We start from the raw sequence: 20167 nt of genomic DNA on the forward strand, positions 1-20167 counted from the left end.
GATTTTTAAACTCTGAAACCTATGTAATGGTCAGTAGAGATAGCTAATCATTCCTTTTTCTCTCTTTCTTAGGCCTACAGGTTCATCCTTTTATACATCACTCACGTACTTCAATTCACACCTTACATTTTGTTCAACCTCAGCCAATGGTTTTCAAATACCTTGCCCAATCTTCTGTTGAAAGGAGTCTTTCTAGAACAATGGGGAACCTCCTCTCATTATTATTTACCTTGCTGGAATGTATTTGTCATTATGATGTCATTTTGTTAAGGTGAAGTTTGTATTTCCATGGTAATCAGGAATGTAGTGTGAATAGCTTTGATCTTTACTTCTCATATGCTCTAGGAGCTATTTGATCTTGAAGTTAAAATAATATTGTGCCAGTTTGCAGCTACTATGCACCCCAGAAAAGCCATGTCCTTTAATCCTCATTCAGTATTGCTGGTGGGATCTTTTTGATTGTTTCCATGGAAATGTGACCCACCCAATTGTTGTAGTAACTTTTGATTAGTTGGTTCCTGTCATGGTCAGGTTCATGTGTCACCTTGGCCAGGTGGTGGTGCCTGTTTATCTGGTTGGGCAAGTGCTGGCCTGTCTGCTGCAATGAGGACATTTCATAGAATTAAATCATGATCATGTCAGCTGCATCCACAGCTGATTGCATTTGTAATCAGCCAAGTGGAGTGTCTTCTGCAGTGAGTGATGCTTAATCTGATCACTGGAAGCCTTTTAAGGAGGATTCAGAAGAGACAGGCTCTCTTCCTGCTTCGGCTGGTGATCCTCTCCTGTGGAGTTTGTCCAGACCCTCCATTGGAATCATTGGCTTCGCAGCTTGCCCTGCGGGTTTTGGACTCTGCTTTCCTGCAGTCACGTGGGACACTTCTATAAATTTTATATTTACGAGTGTTCCCTGTTGATTCTGTTTCTCAACTAATACAGTTTCCATGGAGTTGTATCCATTCAAGATGGGGTTGCTCACTGGAGTCCTTTAAGAGGGAACCCTTTTGGAAAAGGCTTTAGAGCCAGACCCAGCAGCATCCACATAGCCAGAGACCTTTGGAGATGAAGAAGGAAAATGCCCCCAGGGAGCTTCATGAAACAAGAAGCTGGGAGAGAAGGTCAGCAGATGTCACCATGGGCCATCCCAGCTGACAGAGACGTTCTGGGCCCATCAGCCTGCTTGAGTCAAGGGATCTTTCCCAGGACGCCTCAGTTTGGACACTTTCATAGACTTGCCTTAATTTGGACATTTTCATAGCCTTAGAACTGTAAACTTGCAACTTCACAAATTCCCCTTTTTAAAAGCCACTCCAGTTCTGGTATACTCCAAATTGGCAGCTTATGAATTAAAACAAATGCTAACCATTCTACAGTTATTCCCATTTCCTCTCTTATTTTTCTTTTGCTTTTCAAGTATTGGCGAAACAGTGCGGTTTCCCCTGAGTTTAGTAATTCAGAATTTGAATGCTATTCTAAACTTTGTATAAGGTACTTTTCTCTCATCAGTAATTTCCACTTTAAATATTCAGTTTGTCATATCACTATGTAAAAAAGGAAATCATTTATATAAAATCAAAACTGTATGTTTTGGGTATCTATCTTCAACATTCGTATGCAGTTGGGTATACATAAGAATTCACCTGAGGGGCTTATAAGAAATTCTGGTACCTGCAACTACTCCTAATTTTTGTTTAATTGGCCTGGAGCAGGCTCCAGGATGTCGTATTTGTAACAAGGGCTCAGGATGACTGATACAAGCGGATTGTGAAACACATTTGGAAACAGTAACCTGAGCTCGAGTTTTCTTTAGAGTGTGAGAAGGTGAAATGACTCTTCCTATGCAGAAAGCATGCCCATACTTGAAAATACACAGTTTATCTTGCATGAATATGCGGGGACATCCAACCTATAAGTGGAAATAAAACACATACTTTAGTTTCCAAATTATAAAAATCTAAATTCAGACTAAGAATAAAATAGCACCATCTGAAATCCTCTAAAATGAAGAGGAAAATAAGGATTACCCCATATTTATTGATCAGGTTGAGATTTGCCTGACAAATGAAACATGTTTGGATATTTCAGAGAAGCCAATATTATGGACTCTTTTAGAGAAAACTTTTATTTCCATGAAAGCAATTAAGAGAAAATATTACTGGTGCTAATTAAGGTTGAAGTAATTTGAAAGATACTGAATGGGAAGAATGAATAATATAAGTTAATTTTAATAATTAAGAATAATTGAACATGCTGCTAATAATTGTGATGTTTGTATATGCCTGGTTGAACATGGGGACTTTTTTTCCATGTTTCTAACTTCATTTCTTTATGTCTTGAACTATCTTAATTCTCTTCTTTAAAGACCAATACTTCTTTCTGGCTGAGAATTTGTAAGAATGAGGGCAGAGAGATTTTGTTAATCATGCCACCTACCTCTTTGGTTCATGCGCCAGCACAGCTGTGAGCAGCCCAACTCAAAGAACCCGCACGAACGGAAAATGGTTCTTTTCTGATGAACCACCCAGGGTGTCCTGCATTTGCCCAGGGTGGACACTGGACATCTTTCAGCCACAGAGGCCCTGTGATTGGAGAACAGCCTCGCACACTACTGTCTCTGCTTCAGATTGTATCAGTTTCAGTCTTCAGACTGTAGGGGACTGAAATCTTAATGCACTGACCTCCACGGGTCGTGTGTGCTTTGATATTATGCTGTGAAATACTTAATGGGCCGGTTTTTAAAAGGTGCCAATTTCATATGCCAAAGTAAATGACCTGATCGGACGGTGAGGTCCTGGAGAACTCAGCCAATGTGGCCCTCAGACTGGAGCAGGTGGGAGATGGCGTTTAGCCCCCCGAGGGCACTGGACGAGTATTTTCTCAAGATGCTTCACTTCCACGTTTCTACCAGGAAGCTGTCTGAGGGCCTGCTGTCCTCACATCATCATCCTGAGGTGCGTTTACGGTGCCGGAGGGTGAACTTGCAGTTTAGTTTTGTATCACTCATGAGGAAGTTCAATTAGCGTTATTTCTCGGATAGCAGATTTGGCATTTCTAGTTCAGCAAAATTATATAGTCACAGACTAAAAATGTAGCTTATTTTAACAGTGAGGTGAAAACAACCACCACAGCCACAGCCACAGCCACAGCAGTTTATTGATGTGACTTGCCCAAGATCAAAGAGTGCATAAAGCTTCCTTGGTGCCTTGAACTACGTAATTTGTGAGGTCTGAGGCTCCTGGCAATGCCATTTTTTTTGTAATAAGATAATGTTTGATCATCAGATGATCCCTGATGCCTGTAGGACTTGATGCATCAAACTGCATATTGGTTACAGTACAGCAGTTTGAATTTGGGTGCTAGTTCTAGGTATGAAAGAGAAAATTGCAATGTTTTTGAACTTCTATATTTTTAAATCCCCAAAATATGGGGATTTAAATATTGGCCAGTTTTAATTGGATTCAGTACTACACCAAAGGACTTGTAAAAGAGAGGAACTCTGGCTCTCTCTCTCTTTTTTTTTTTTTTCCCCCCGCATGTGCAGGCACCGGAAGCAAACCTGGTCTCCGGCGTGGCAGGCGAAAACTCTGCCACTGTGCCACTGTCGCATCGCCTGGGCTCTTACTTTTATATCCTGAGGTAACAGAGCAAGCACTGAATCTTGGACAGCACTGCTGCGCTTAGTCAGACTCGCTGATGGAAGTGTCGCTTAGTCCCCGACCGGATGAGGCAGGACCCAGTTTCTCCCGAAACTCACGGGCTATTGGACTTGCTCCATTTTTCTCTTCTCTGACATCGAAATGAACGAAACTGATAAGAATTCCTAACTCTTGCCTCTTTCTCTTCCACTGGGCATCCTTTCCTCGGGATGGGCCACAGGAAGAAAGGAAGGTAACAACACAGCTTGTTTACTCGTATCTTGAGTCTGAATTTGCAGAAGGCCCCTCATTTAGAAAAAAAACCTTCTGCGTCCTCTGTCTTACAACAGAAAGCTAGCCCTAGTCAGACTAAGGCAAGAGCCTGTCTGGGGATTCATTCTAGGTTTCCTGCCTCTTGGGATCCTGTCCTTTCCTTTGCGCTTCCACAGCGATGTGCTTATACCTCTGACATTGGAACTTCTGCTGCTGTCTCTTAGACAACTGCATTATCCACATTCTCTTCCTGATGGTGAGCCTTTGGAAATGTAGACTGTGAATATCCAGGGCCTGGCATGCGGCCTGCACCATAGTTGGTATTTTCAAGTTAATTGAACTTCTTACATTTATTCTAGTAAATTCAATCAACTTGCAATGTGATGAATATGATTTTGCCCCCTCCACCTCCTCATCATTACCATCTCCATTGCCACGACCACAACTGTACACTGGAATGCTGTGTCAGTTTGGAGCTGCATGCACCCAGAGAAACATGTTCTTAAATTTAATCCACTCCTATGAGTGTGGACCCAAGTTGGACCTTTTGATGAGGTCATTCAATTACAATGTGTGTGACCCAACCAATGAATACATGTCACAATCCTATTTCTGGAGTCATTTGCAAGAGAATTAAATTTCAGAATGAGAGAGAGAAAGCTCTAGAAAGCAAGAAGCTACCTCAGCAGAACCTGCAAGAGAAAGGAGACCCAGGATTCGCTGCTGTGAGCCTTACCACAGGATGGAAGACCCAGGGATTGCTGGAAGCCAGCCCCAGAATGCCACAGTCTTGGGGAGAAGGCACTGACCTGATGAGGCCTAAATTTGGATTTTCCTTTAGCCTCAAAACCATGAGCTCATGAATTACCATTGCTTAAGCCAGGGCATTTGCCTGTGCTGCCTAGGAAGCAAAAACAAAAGCCCTCTCTGTTGATCTTGACATTGGACCTGGGACGGCTCCCCCTGAAGTTCTAGCCTCTGCATGTGCATAGTCGATAGTCTAGTATATTTACTTTGGGGGGCCCTCAGCCTGCCAGTTCCTACTCCTTCATCAAAGGTGTGCTTAAATGTAGGATAAACCTAACACATGGCTCAAAGTTTTTCTCCTTAGAGAATCAGTCAAACTCTACTCATGTACAGATCCTGTCTTCGCTCCTGCTCATTTTGAATTCTAATCTTATCTAGATTGTATTTTGCCCGTGAGCCTGCCATTTAGAGTTTTTCTTGATTATTTACTGAGATCCTAATTTATTGAGTTTCTAATTTGTCCTGACTCACTGACTTCTGACATTGGTTTCATATTCTGTATTAACGATTCTTGCATAGTCCTTCTCCATTACAATAAAATGTCCATTTGTAACTTCTTGGTGCTGTCCATACTGTTTTCTTTAAACCAGTTTCTAGTATCTCAACCTAGCCACCAGTCTTGGCTTTTTCTGTCCTACTAGTGAGTACACATCAGTACTCATTAGCAGGACTGAGAATATGGACATTGCTATACTTCCTGTCATCATTTAAAAGGACTGCAGCCTGGCTGGAGGAAGAAATGCTCCAAGAAAAAAACTATAAATAATATTTCAAATAAATTTGGATAATACCTCATAATGGGATATAAGAATTTTTAGGAAGCCAGGCTTCTAAAGATTGGGGCCTAGCAAAGGTGATGAAAATTTGGTTCTGAACCATGGAATTTGTGGCAGAATAAGGTTTGAAAATATGGGGAGAGTTACAGAGAAATGAGGCAAGGATGGAAATATCTGCAATGCTTCACATTAATTCATTTATCAACTATTTATGAGGATTCTTATATGAGCCACTCACTGTTAAGAGAAAAAAGATCTGTTTACAGAAGAGGAGATAAAATGGAAGTCGGAGAATAGAAAGCTTTGAATTAGGAATTTTGATTTCTTCGTTGAGTTGGGCAGCCATAGAAAGCATATGAGCACAGGGTTTATAATAGGCTGTGTACCATAATAGAAAAGATAAAGAAGATTGGTTTCTTTCATACCAGAAGGCAGTTCAGAGACCCATGGATGATTAAGGGGGATCAATTTAAGAAAGGTACTTTAAATAATTAGAACTGTCCAAGTTCCCCACTAGACATTGAGCTCCCCTCACTCTATGGTATCTGAGGAAGGCTGGGTGAAGGTTTCCAGTAATTGTGTGGAAAAATCATTCCCATTCTCTTTACATGCAATGACTAATATTTTCTTCCTTATGCCTTTAAAGACTCTGGAAATTCTAGCATATTCTAGGTACAGTGCTTTATATCCATTTTTTTCACATTTAAACCTATATGACAAGCCTTTGTTGGAGGTTACAGTGTTTCTATTACGTAGATTTTGAGACAGAGACTCAGGAAGGCTATGTAACATTTTCAAGGTCACATGGGGATTTGAATGTAGGTCTGATATCCTGAAAATCCATGTTTATTTTACCACGCTGTGTTAATTACTAAATAAATCCCATATTTTAATATTTCCTTTCTTTTGTAGTGAAAATATTTTATAACTGTCAGTTATATGTTGAAACAAGTAATGATGAAAAGATTTTAGGTCAGTAGATCAAGATTCAAGTTGTATTAGATAAAAGAAAAATATCAGCTTTTATTTAATCCACTGAGCTTCAGTTTTCTTATCTGAAAAATAGGGGTGATGACAGCCACTGCTCAAGACCTGCTCTGGCGTTTGCATGTGCTATGGGGGGAGGGCAAACACTGAGCCAAAGCTGGAATCGTACCATCGCACTTGTGCCTACTCTCCTGGTTCTTTCTTTTGCTTCTTCACTTTCTCTGTTTTTCCTTAAAATATTGTAAAAATCTGGCCTTCAACTCTCAAAACAGAGAAGAAAAAATGGGGTGGCATTTTTAAAAAGGTAATATCTGCTAATGTATTTAGCTGGTATGGCAGTTATTTAAAAAAAAAGTATAAATTCTGCGTAATCATCTGGATGAATAGCACCAGCTTTGTCAACCTATATTTTTATGACTCATGAAAGAGGTTTTTCTTCATTAAGAACTGCCATGGGGCGTTTTCCCAGCATAGCAAATTGCTAAAGAGTAATTTCAGAATATTCATTTCCTGACTTCTCTTCCTGCTGCTGCAACACAGCAAAGGGTGCTGCGAGTTTCTATCATAGCGTTGGTAATTCAGCACGTGCTGTGGTTACTTCAGTTTCAAAGGAACCATGCAGGGTGCTGTACCATTCATAGTCAGGCTTGTGCATCTTATAGAGAAATTCCTCAGGAGATTTAAAAAATGAGTGAGGTATTATTTAAACATAGTAAATAAAGCACGCAAATATCCGGAGCATGGCCGAGTAAGTTTTTATCTGTGTACGTGCTCTAGTCATCATCCCTCAAATCAAGATATAGGCTATTTCCTTACCCCAGGAGGATCCCTCATGCCCAGAGGTAACCACAGGCTGCTCAAGCAAAGTCCATGAAATGGTTCAGGTTACACGATGGAAATGTGTTCACTCCTGGTTCTGACGCCAGGAAAATGTCCAAAGCATGGCATCATCGGGGTGAGGCTTTCTCCCCAACGGCTCGGGCATCCTGCTGGCTGCCAGCAACCCTTGGCACCTCAGTCATGTGCTTAGGCACAAGGCAGCATCTTAGAGTCCATCTCCTCTTTGGAGTTCCATCTCAGCTTCATGCTTCCTTTGGCTTTCTCTCTGCCAGCCGGACTTCACTCTGTTGTAAAGGATGCCAGTCATAGGATTAAGAACCATCGTGATTGAGGCAGCCCCACTGTAATTGAATTAACCTCATCAAATGGCCTTGCTTACAGTGGGCTCACACCCTCAGGAATGGATTAAATTTAAGAACATGTTTTTCTGGGGTACATTCAGCTTCAAACCACTACATAGCTGTCTGACTTCTAGCACCAAACGTTGCTCTTGTACTTCCTGTAAGAGGAGTCAAAGACAATGCACTCTTTCGTGCTTAACTTCTTTGACTCAACCTAACATTTCTGAGATTCATTCATGTTTTATACATATATCAGCTGTTCTTTTCGTTATGGAGTTTATTTATTCTCCTATTGATAGACCATGGATTGTTTCTGGTCTGTGACTGTTATAATTGCAGTAACTATGAACAATTTTGTACAAGTGTTTGTGTAGACATTTGTTTTATTCCCTCTCAGGCAAATACCTAGATGTGGCATTACATGCCATATAGTAAGCGTGTGCTTAACTTTATTAAAACATACTGAAGTATTTTTCAAAACGAGTGTAGTCCTACAATAACACTGCTAATGTCTGAGAAACCTACCGCACACCATTCTTGATGCTTGATGTTGATCTTTAAATGTAAAACTAGATTACTAAGCACAGACAAAAATTGTAGTTGGTTCCTGTTTTAGTTTGCTAAGCCTGCTGGAATGCAATACACCAATGGTGGAAAGGCTTTTATAAAGGAGATTTATTTAGTTACAAATTCAGTAATTTGGGAATGCACACAGCAACATCTGCTGGCCCTCTGTCCTGGCTTCTGAGTTCAAACAACTTTCCCTGGGAAGATTCCTTTCTGCCTCTCTAAATGTCTGGGTCTGAGCCCTCTGAGCACCGAGCTGAGCTGGGCTGGGCTGCTGAGCTCTCTTGTGATCGCTCTCTTTTATGCCTCCTCTTAATTAAATTAAACATCATTCATTGCTGAAGGTACTCCCCTTAGCCAACTGCAGATATAATCAGCCATAGATGAATTTCACATGACAATGATTTAAGTTGCTGTGGACCAACGGAACAGCTGAGCACTGCCGCCTGGCCAAGTTGACCCCTGGACCTAACAGTTGCAACTACAAAAATTATCTCCAGCCTAAACTCATCTCTCAGTATTGCACAGCAATTATTCCATATAATTCTAGTCCTGTTTTCCTCAAACTATCCAAAGTTCCCCCCCTATTTTGAGGCCTTCCATTCTACTGTACCAGGACTCTCAGCAGAGAGTTCTGAGGTCATGTAAGAATTCCCTTGACTTCTTGTCCCCAAGGTTAAGTGCATCATCTATGTAGGCTGATGCTCACTTCTCTTATTTTCTGACAATTCCATGGAAAAGAGCTTCTTCTTGTTCCCTAAAACCAAGTTTTAGGTCTCCTTTTGGCTCTTTCCTTCTCTTAACTCCCTTAGGATTTTGTTCTACCTATTTTTCCACACATTAAATTGTGTTTCTCCAATGGCACTTTGATTTCAGTATAAAATAGTCCTGTCTCTTCTACTTACGAAACAGCAGTCTCCCTCAGTTCTTCTCCCCGCTCCAGCTAGCACTTTGTTTTCTTTATTTCATGGACAAAACTTTAAAAAAATAGTCTCTACTTTCTCATGTCACATCTAGTTCTCTAGAATCTGGCTTCTACCCAGCCTCACCAAGGACACCCTAATTTCCAAAATCCAATGTGTTCCTTTAAATGCTTTTACACTGTTTTCTTAAAAGAGACGAGTCTGTCCTTGACACCGTGGACAATTACTTTGATGTTGAAACTCACTCTCAAAACACAAAATCTCAAAACACAAAATCATCCCTAACTCTCTCCCTACTTTTAAAGTAGTTCCTTCTCAGTTACCTGCATAAAAGTTTCTTCATTTGCTTCCACATTCCAGGCCACAAAGTTGATCTAACTTAAGAGTTCTTATTTGGCCACATTCTCTTCCTACATACTTCCTGAGTATCCCTGGTGTCTATCTTATTGCTTTGCCATATTATTGTGTTATTGAACATTGCTTTGGGGAAAAAAAATCCCATAGCCATATGTGTTGGTTCTGTTCCAAGGACAGGAACTCTAACTTTTGATACCCGGACCTAATTAGGCATCTTTTAATTTTTTCCTAATTGACATCCTTTTCATGTCTCTATAATGGTCTATTCCAAACCTTAGCCTATTTCTTAAATCCTTGCTTTCAATTTATTTTCTCATTTTCACTGGGTAGAAGTAGGCCTCAATCATGTAATTTACCTTGTAACAAATGCAAAAAAAAATTATTAATTAAATGGTGAAGGCATTAAGCAGTGAAAGATCTGAATGCAGAACTATCTTTCCCCTTGCAAATTTAAAGATTGAATATAGGGAATTTCGTCAAACCTTTCTTTGGAGAAAATACCACATGCATGCTAAATGTTATATTTCGTAATTAAATTAAGCCATTAAACCTTATTAGATTAGAAGCTCAAAAACACTTTAATTAACTACTAATGTTTGAGCTTAAGAAATTTTAATCTGAAAGTAAAAGGTCCTTTTAAAATAATAATTTCTATGTAAGTAAAAAAAGTCATTGAGAGTATGAAATTACTCTGGCTTTTGCTTTCATGCTGAACTCATCATGAAAATAAGGCTTAGTCAATAACTTTGAAAAGAAAGGCTTAGAACTTACACAAAGACTGCAAAACCAATTTGATTTTAAGCTGTAAAATGGAATCGTCTTCTTAGGCAGAGAATACAACAGACTTTAATGATGGTGGCTTATTTAGATTAAAGTATTGACTTGAGCATGTCACCAATTGTCCCTCTAATTACAGCTATAAGGTTGATATTGAAGATATCGCTGCTATTCTTCAGATGACAGATACCAAAGGCCCTGTCTCACTGTTTCTCATTACAGTGATTCTGACATATGACATGAATTACAGTTATTACAACACTAGAGGCCTAGGGGCTTAAACCTGGAGAAGTAAGCATTTAGAATTTTTATGCCAGCGAAACATTTAGTCTATAAATGCCTGCAGAATTGAGTCTGAGGATTTTAGATTAATAGAATGTGATCTAGTTAAAGCTGCAAATTATATTTTTGAGGGTGGACTTTTGTACTCCTGTGGAGTTTGAAATCTACATAAATGAGAAACAGGCACACAAAAACATCCTTTCACAACCACCTTTGAGTGGGAAGAAACACGCCTACTGCATTATTACAGAGATGTGATAGCCCTGTAAAACTTAGGTGTAGAAGTACAGTCTGCAAATTTCAGGTAGAATGTACTTTTGAGGATGAAATTTTAATTTGCCATTTTATGTCCATTATAAGGTACTCTCCAATTTCATCTCTTCACTTTTAAAGTACTACCTAAATAATTGTCAAGAGAGTGATCATAAGTGAGAGTAGGTTTGTCTTTCCACTAGGTACTAGAACAATCTAAAACATGAGTAAACTGCCCCAAAGCAAACCCTTCTGTTAAGGGGGTCCCAGCCCAATCGTTACCCTTTGAGAGGGTGAATTGTATCTTTAATATGTGTTTTCACTGAAGCCACCGCTTTCTCCTTGAGGAGACTGAAAAGGCCCCAAAACGAGCATGCACAGTTCTTAGAGAATGGAGCTCTCCTTTCCAGCCATGCTTCCCATCTGAGGCAGCATCTTGCTCGCTGCACCCTCCCCCCTTTCCAGTTTGTCTTTGTGCTCTCACTACTCCAAAGCCTTTCTCTCTGAGGGTGTCCTGTCCAAGGGTACCTTTTCCCACTTCCATGTCATTGGGGGTGTTGTAGGGCGATGAATGGTCTCCCCAAGATGTCCATGTCCTATTGCCTAAAACTTGTGACTTTAGTACCTCACATGGTAAAAGGGACTTTGCAGGTGTTATTGCGGTTAAGACCCTTGAGGTTGGGAGATTTCCCTGGATTATCCTGGTGGGCTCAATCTAATCACAGGGTCCTTGAAAGTACATGACGGAGGAATGCAACATGCTATGATGGAGGAAGGAGAGAGGTTTGAACTGGCCTCACCATTGCCGATAGGAAGGAAGGGGGACAGGAGACAGGTGTCTTAGAAGCTGAGAACTGCCCTCGGGTGATGGCTGGTGAGGAGACGGGGAAGTCCATCCTACGCCTGAGGAACCGAATTCTTCTACCAATCTGAATGAACAAGAAAATCGATGCTTCCTGAGAGCCTTTCAAAAGGCAGACAGCCCTGTCAGCACCTTGATTTTACCCCAGGAAGACCTACTGGACTCCTGGCCTACAGAGCCATCAGATAATAAATCTGTGTTATTTAATTCACTACATTTATAGTAATTTATTAAGACTGCAACAGAAAACCAGCACACAAGTCTCCTGTGCTGCCTCACTCTCTTATTTTTAATAATAATTATAGTATTAACTAAAACATTATTTAGCATTTCTAGCATACTTACTGTGTGTCATGCATTGTTCCAAACACACTTATTAGCCTATATAATTCTAAAATGATACTATATTATGCACATTTCAATAATAATTTTTAAAAAGCACAAAGAGGTTAGATAAATCATCAGGGTCACATAGCCAGTAACGGCAGAGTGAGACCTCAAAACCGTCCCACAATTATCCCCCGTTGTCCTTTCCAGCTCTTTCCTCTAGAGGTGTCTCCTCAGCTCACCTGCTGCGTACAGAGGTGTGCGCGTCGGCTTGTCTTCCTTTCTCCTGTGCAGTCACTGAGTGAGGGAGGTAAGAGAAGCAAAAAGTAGACCCCGCTATACGGGACCACACAAACAAAATCTTAGTTTCAGCAGTGGCGATTCTACTATTGGTGGGGACGCTGACATTTAGCTGTTACAGGCCATGGGCCGCTCACGTCACTCTGCTCATCTGGGAAATGAGTGGCCTCCTGAGACTAGACGTCACACCATTTCCCACACGCCGCTGTGCCAGGCCTGCTCAGCAACTCCGACGTGCGTCCAGTCTGTCTTTTCCCTCTTGGATTTTGGAAGGCACAGAAAAAGTTCTCTGTTTCAATAAAATGGTGATAATGCTCAATCCAGCCAATCACTGGATAAGATGACCTACATCACAGCAACCGAGCGTCCCTCGTAAGACAAGCCTCCAGCTGGGGGACACGTGAGGGTCTTTACAAAGCAGGTAGAAAGTAGCTCTTTGTGGAACAGTGTGTGTTTTCTCCTGACTTGACTTCTTTAGAGAAAGCATGTGACATCGGTGAGATGCTTCTTGCTTCTTTGGCTATCTTGTATATTTAAGTAATACTTAAAGCAATTGATCATTTTATTGGGAGTGGGAGGGATGATTTAATCTTTCAAATTGTGTCGCATAGAAGTCAGCTGGACTTGAGAGTCACTTGAGCAATTTTATTTAAAAATCCTGATGTCCAGAGAGCCCCCAGACCCATCCTATGAAATCTCTTAGGGTGGGACTCAGACACCAAGTGCAGTCAGGTTTCAGGATGACTGACATAAATCAAACAACATATTAATTAATGATAATTTCCTCTCAGAAAGCTTTACTAGTTTATCTGGATCAACTTAAATACTATGCTTGTTATTTGTTTTCTCACCACCACTTGGCGCTTGTGTGACCTCCGTCACATTATCCCACGTTCTGAGCATCATTTTTCCATTCTAGAAGCCTGAAATGATACCGTGTTTCCCTCCGATTGGCTTTGGGCATTAAATGTGTTAATATACAATTAGCCCATTTCACGGTGCCTGGAACATATTAACCCACAGTGAATAAAGGTTAATGAACTGACTTTGTTCCTATGGGAAAGAATTTTCCTATGAGAATATTGAGAAAATAGCCAGCCGAATAATTTTCTGTGTCTTGTGGTTCTGGTAAGGACTCCAGGTTGAAGCTGCCTGCCATTGGGAGTCATTTTCCAGACTTTGAAATCAGATACACTTGGATTTGAACCAGAATTTGCTGGCTGTGTGTCCTTGGAAAAGTTATCAGTCTTCCTGAGTCTCAGTTAGCTCATTTATAATCTGAGGCTAAAACTCCTGTGGCAGTTACAAGAACTAAAATAAATGTATGCAGAGTGTCTACCATAGAAGCTGACTCACAGCGCATTCTCCTAAGATGCTGTTGTTAGTCTATAATTAGTATTGCGTATGGTAGTAATACTTTTAGCATTATTTTCACCCTACCATTAAAGAAGCTAATGTTATAGTACTGACAGGAAGATAAGGCAGAAGAATTATAAAAGTACGAGAAAAGGAAGAGAGTACAAGCGGTGACTTTTGCCTCTGTTTATGACACTCAACAATTTTGCTTTTCCTGTAATCGTCGGAAGAATGACATGAATTACAAAGTTAACTGGCTAGATAAAAAGAGATATCTAGCAATGTTATGGCTGGTGAGGAATACACTTCATTTAAGAGATGATCCACCTGTAATGAGAGAGGATTAATCCAGAAAAACTGAACTCGTAGAACTGATGTACAAAGACGAAAATAAGTATTCCTGGTAGATACATGTGAGCGGTTATTTTTACATTTTTATTTTTACAAAGACGTTTCCATTTCTGGCGGTTGACAAGAACACTAAATATTTTAGTCTTTCACTGAAGCCGCAGAGTTCTTGTTTTAACATCAAAAGGTTGAACACAAATTAGTAAGAGCTTCTCTAATTTTAATTCATGGTGATGTCTTTTCATACATATCATAGTTTTTATTGTTCATTATATTGAGTGACTTACATTTTGCATTTAGAAATAATAGATTTGCGGAATTAGCTAACTATTCATTGCATGATGCATTATTTCCAAATTTGCAAATCAAACATGATCATTTTTCAGTCAACTTTGGAAATGTAAGTATCTCTTGAAATGTCACAAGATTGAGTAAAATCTTTCCTGGTATAGTGTTAGGAGCAGAGAGTTCTGTAGCTTGAGGAAAGTTCTGTTACCTCTCCTTAAATGATCAATGATTGTGGGGTCGATAAACTTGTTATCGACCAGGCTTGGGGTCTCGGTAGCGGTGGCCAGTGGGACAAGACTGTAAAACAGTTTACAAGGCCCCGGGACTTCCCAGTAAAACCAACCAAAGCTAGTGCGTGACGAGCTCGGCAGTTTTCACGTACTTCTGCACCGTTCACTCCATTGTGTTCATTTGTTTTCCTTTTACCTGTTTATTTTGACATAATTTCATGCTTACTGACAAGATGAGAGATCATGCAAATAACTCCTGTAAACCCTTTAAACAACCTCCCATATTTACTTTTCCCTCCCCCTCTCTCTTTCTCTACACACACACATCTGTAAAATTATGATTTTCATTCTGAAGCATTTGAGAGTATATTGCAGAATTTTATAATATATTTACTAGTTTGCTTTACCCGAGAATATATGAAAAGTAGCTCAGAATTGCTAACCTATACCACAGTGAAAAACAAACCCACTAGCTGGAGTTCAAAATTTGTTCATAGCTCTATAAATATCATGTTCAAATGTTTTGGGATTCTTTCTTTTTCCCTTCTTCAGTGAGGTTATGGTATTCATTTGAGATACAATTTAATTAATTTATTTTTGTTTTTTTTTCAGGATTTTCCAAAATCTAGTTTATTTAAAAAAATTATTCTTGCATGTGTAAAATATTAACATGGTTCCAAAAGTTAGAACTGTGCAAAAAGTTATATTCAGAGAACGTCACTCACCCTCTCCCCACATTTCTACCTTTTCACCTTGTTATCACCCACTTGCTCATTATAAACAAGCTCATTATTCTCTATATTTTCTTCCTGTTGAGCAGATAACTGCATTTTCCCTTATTTATTGCACAAAGATAGAATTTGAAAGATACCTTTTTACTCTTTGCCTGTTTACTTAACAATATATCCTAATAATTACTGAATATTGGCTCATAGAATCTTTCTCATTTATTTATTTATTTATTTACTTTTTTTTTTTACATGGGCAGGCACTGGGAATTGAACCCGGGTCCTCAGGCTTGGCAGGCAAGCATTCTTACCTGCCGAGCCACCGTGGCCCCTCATTTATTTTTAATAGCTGTATAGTACTCCACTGGATGGTTGTACCACACTTTGATCAACTTTTCAATCTAAGGGTATAAAGGAAATGTTAAAACAAAGCTGCAATGAATAATTTTGTGCATGCTTTTTTGTATTGTGAGGCATATCTTTAAGATTAATTCCTAACAATGGTATTATTGGATACAAAAGTAAACACATATGTGGACATTTAGATATTGACAAATTCCAATCCTCCCAACAGACACCGTATGCAATCTGAATTCTCACCAGCTGAATAAGAAATAAGAGTATCTCTTTCCCCACAGACTCTCGATAGAGTATGTTTTTATGCTTTTTAATTTGTCCAGTCTGACTAGTGAGAGATAATATGATATGAAAGATATAGATTAAATTTACAGTTCACTTACTGTGAGGAGTTTCCATTTTCTCATATAATTAAGGGCTTTGTTTACATATTTGGGGGGAATTGGTTTTTCATTTCTTTAAGCCGCTTATCTAATGTGTTTTTGTTTTTCCCTCGATTTTCAAGTGTTTTTGTAAAATATGTTAGAGACGTTAGCTTTTTACTTAAAATGTGTTGTGGTGGTTTGAAGCCGAATGTACCCTAGAAAAGCATGTTCTTGAATGTAACCCCTTCCTGGAGCGTGAGCCCGCTGTCAGTGGGAACTGTTGGTGGTGTCACTTCAGCCAAAGTGTTGCCCCCCACCCCCCTATTCAGGACAGGTCTTCCTGTGACTACTGGAGTCTTTTACAAGCAAGATGAATCCAGGCACGAGAGAGGGAAAGCCACAGAGGCTAGAAGCCGCACTGACGGAACTCGGAAGAGACCAGGAGACGCAGTCATGTGACAGGAGTGTGACAGGAGAGCCACATGTGGCCAGCGGGCAGCTCCAGGAAATCATGATCTTCAGGAAGAAAGCATCACCCTCGTGACACCTTGATTTGGACTTTCTTTCACTCTCAAAACCATAAGCTAATAATGCCTATTGTTGAATTTGATCCATTTCATGGTATTTGCTTTGCACCCTAGAAATTGAAAATGTATTTTGCAAATGTTTCTGTCAGCTTCTGAGTTGTCTTTGGAATTCTTATGCATTTCACTTATAAAAGTTTTAAAAATAATTTTTTTTATGTAGTAGCATTTACATTAAATTTATTTTACAATGTCCTTTTTACAGAATTGTATTGTGGCTTACAACAAGTATTCAATAAATCTCTATTATTGCCTAACTTTAATACAATAATGTTGGAACACTGAATGAAGCTGAATATGAGAACGGTAGAGGGAGGAGGGCTGGGGGCACAAATGAAATCAGAAGGAAAGATAGATGATAAAGACTGAGATGGTATAATCTAGGAATGACTAGAGTATATAATGACAGTGACTAAATGTGCAAATTTAAAAAATGTTTTTGCATGAGGAAGAACAAAAATGTCAGTAGTGTAGGGTGTTGAATATAGATGGTATTTAATATTTTAAAATTTTAATGTATGTGTGAGACTAAAGCAAAAAGCTTATTTGGCACAAAATTTATATTTTGACTAGTGCATTTCCTAATATAACTTATGTGGACTGCTTAATTGAACACCATAAGTACATGGAACCTTGAGTAGGGCATGAGATTTTGTAGGTTTGTCCAGTGTGATGCCCCGATAAATCCCAGAGTGATTTGAACAGTGAATAAAAAATATTTGCAAAGTCCCTTTTGGGAAATGGTGAGAAAGGGGGAAAATTCAATTTCCCCAAGTGGAGAATTCTTGATATTCTCCCAAGCAGTGTGGACAACCAAAGCAATAGACTGAGTCCCCAATCTTGGAGTTTGTTCATATGAAACTTAACCCCACAAAGGATAGGCTAAAACTACTTAAAATTAAGCCTAAGAGTCACTCCCAAGAAAATCTCTTTTGTTGCTCAGATGTGGCCTCTCTCTCTCTCAGCCAACATGACAAGCAAACTCACTGCCCTTCCCGTCTCTAGGTGGGACATGACTCCCATGGGTGTGGACCTTCCTGACAATGTGGGTCAGAAATCCTAGAATGAGCTGAGACTCAGCCCCAAGGGACTGAGAAAACCTTCTTGACCAAAAGGTGGAAGAGCGAAATGAGACAAAATAAGGTGTCAATGGCTGAGAGATTCCAAACAGAGTCGAGAGGTTATACTGGAGGTTATTCTTATGCATTATGTAGATATCACGTTGTTAGTCAAGATGTAATGGACAGGCTGGAGGGAACTGCCTGCAAATGTGGAGCTGTGTTCCAGTAGCCATGTTTCTTGAAGATGATTGTATAATGATACAGCTTTTGCGATGTGATTGTGCGATTGTGAAAACCTTGTGTCTGATGCTTCTTTTATCTACCTTATCGACAGATGAGTAAAGCATATGGATTAAAAATAAATCAGTAATAAGGGGAACAAATGTTAAAATAAATTTAGTAGATTGAAATGCTAGAAGGCTAGTGATCAATGAAAGGGAGGGGTAAAGGGTATGGTGTGTATGAATTTTTTCCTGTTTTCTTTTTATTTCTTTTTCTGAATTGATGCAAATGTTCTAAGAAATGATCATGATGATGAATACACAAAAAAAATTACAAGGGAAACTTTGTTGGAAAAGTTGAAAAGTTGTCCTAATTCTTACTTGCCAAGTATGATTTAGAGGAATTCAAGGTGTTTTCAGGTATTAAGTAACTAAAGATAAATATGGATATACTCTGTTATGTAATGAAAGAAACATTTAAAACATATTTCACTGACCATTTTGCATTATTTATCTTAAAAAAATCAAGCCATCCACCTGTGTTTTTGTTCACCATTCTTCCTTTGGAGAGTGTCTCCTGTCCTGGCTGTGGCCTCTTCTTTGAGTTTACTTAAGATTTTTTCTTTTTTCTTTTTGGTGAATATTTGAACTCTGAGTTAAAATGTTGCATAATAGTCATTCTTAGTTGCACGGAAAATTGTTAAGACCACCTTGGGCAGGGCCACCACTAGCCTTTTTTGGTGAGTTGTTTGGATCTAAAGTGTTGAGTTCACTCGGCCCCTCTCCAGGTTGTAGAGCTGATGGGAGGGCCAAGCAGATGCATACCTGCAGACCACAGGTTCCAGGTAGCAGCAGGCTGGCACCATAGAGAAGGGCCCTCATTAGTGATCAGATCCTTTACTCCGTTAGCCTTTGGGGCATTTCTTTGTTTGCAGACTGGAAAATTGGCTCTAAAAATCTCAAAATTTCTCTTTCACTTCCCCAAATGATTTCACCAAGATGGTGTACTTGTACCTGTAATTTTTCCTGTTTCCCACCTATACTCTTGCCTGGGTTAAAAAAAAATACATTGAACAATAATAATTGTAAACATTTAATAATTCCTTGCTAGGTTATTTGCTAAATTCTTTATGTTAATGATCTTAATTTAATCATCATGTAGTCCTCTGAAGTGAGTCTGTCTATAAAGTTGTTTTCTGAGGCTCAGAGAAATTAAAATGCCCATGGGAAGTCACAAGACTCAGAGCTGGAATTCAAGCAGAACTCTTCCTGACCTGGGAGTGAAACTCCTTACCCACTGCTCCATTTCTCTGAGAAGTTTTAAGCCCACACTTTTGGTGGAAATAGCAGCATGTCAACTGAAAAGTCAATAAATGCTAAGTTGGTTGAAGACAGACTTCTGTTTAAAAATCACGTAGTCAATGACAATAAGTTATTCAGGGATGAAAAGACAATAATCTCCATGTGAGCCAGGGGGGGGCCTAAAAGCCAAACTAAGCAGAACTCAAAGGAATTCCCTAATATGAAGCTTTTGAACTTAGCACTGAGTGGAACCAAATGCATAGATCTCTTTTCTCCTCTTTCAGCTATGCTCGTATTAACCAAACACAATACGTAACTTAATTCATCTTCATATTTATAGACAACTCATAAAAAGACCAAAGTGCAAGTATTACAAGAGCGAAATTGTAAATCTCAGGAATAATTTTATTAGCAAGTAGATGGAACGTGAGTGACAATAACACCACAGTGAAAGTCCGCGCATCCGAGTCACTGCCGGGACTGATTCTGCTCCCCTTCCGTGGAGCTGAAATGGGAGTGCTGATCAACCTCTCACATGCTGTGCGAAGGGCCATGCCTGTCAGGCACTGCCAAATGTCGGAATCATCAGTCCACATTTCTTTGGCACTATCTGTTCATTTTGGGCCTTAGAAGCTAACAGAGATGTGACCGTCACAAAATAGATGTAGATGCCCCTTTCTCTTCTCTTTTTTCCTCCTGTCTCTAGAACCTCGATATTGTCAAGATACCTATTGTATCCACTGCTCCACAAAAGTTGGTTTCAGGCATGAAAATGCAAAAATCTGCTCAAAAATACTGTAAGTGGAATGAACTTATAGTATCCACTAAATGCTTGCATTATAGATAAGGTATACACACTTGTGTTGAATCTTAAGAAAAAGCGCCTCATCTTCTCCTTTTGTCTTTAAACTACATGAATTGCTTAGAAACATGACAGGCAGGAGGAAGCTGCCACTCCAAGTCTACAGAATTAAATCACATTGAGAATTCTTTTTGCAGGGGCTTTTGCACCTAGATAGGT

The 20167-nt window shown here is 39.5% G+C and overlaps 1 long non-coding RNA gene across 4 annotated transcripts in view; it reads right to left on the reverse strand.

The window, feature by feature from the left end:
- LOC143654779 (uncharacterized) overlaps positions 1-227 on the reverse strand; it is a 40286-nt gene extending 40059 nt beyond the window's left edge. For 3 of the 4 annotated variants that reach the window (XR_013161942.1, XR_013161940.1, XR_013161939.1), the window contains exon 1: positions 110-184. This is a non-coding gene — a long non-coding RNA (uncharacterized LOC143654779). Of the gene's footprint in view, positions 1-109 lie in introns of all 4 variants that reach the window. The other variant, XR_013161941.1, reaches the window with a different exon arrangement.
- Positions 228-20167: the final 19940 nt, after the last annotated feature.

This window comes from Tamandua tetradactyla, chromosome 14, assembly GCF_023851605.1.
Source record: "Tamandua tetradactyla isolate mTamTet1 chromosome 14, mTamTet1.pri, whole genome shotgun sequence".
Classification (NCBI taxonomy): Eukaryota; Metazoa; Chordata; class Mammalia; order Pilosa; family Myrmecophagidae; genus Tamandua; species Tamandua tetradactyla.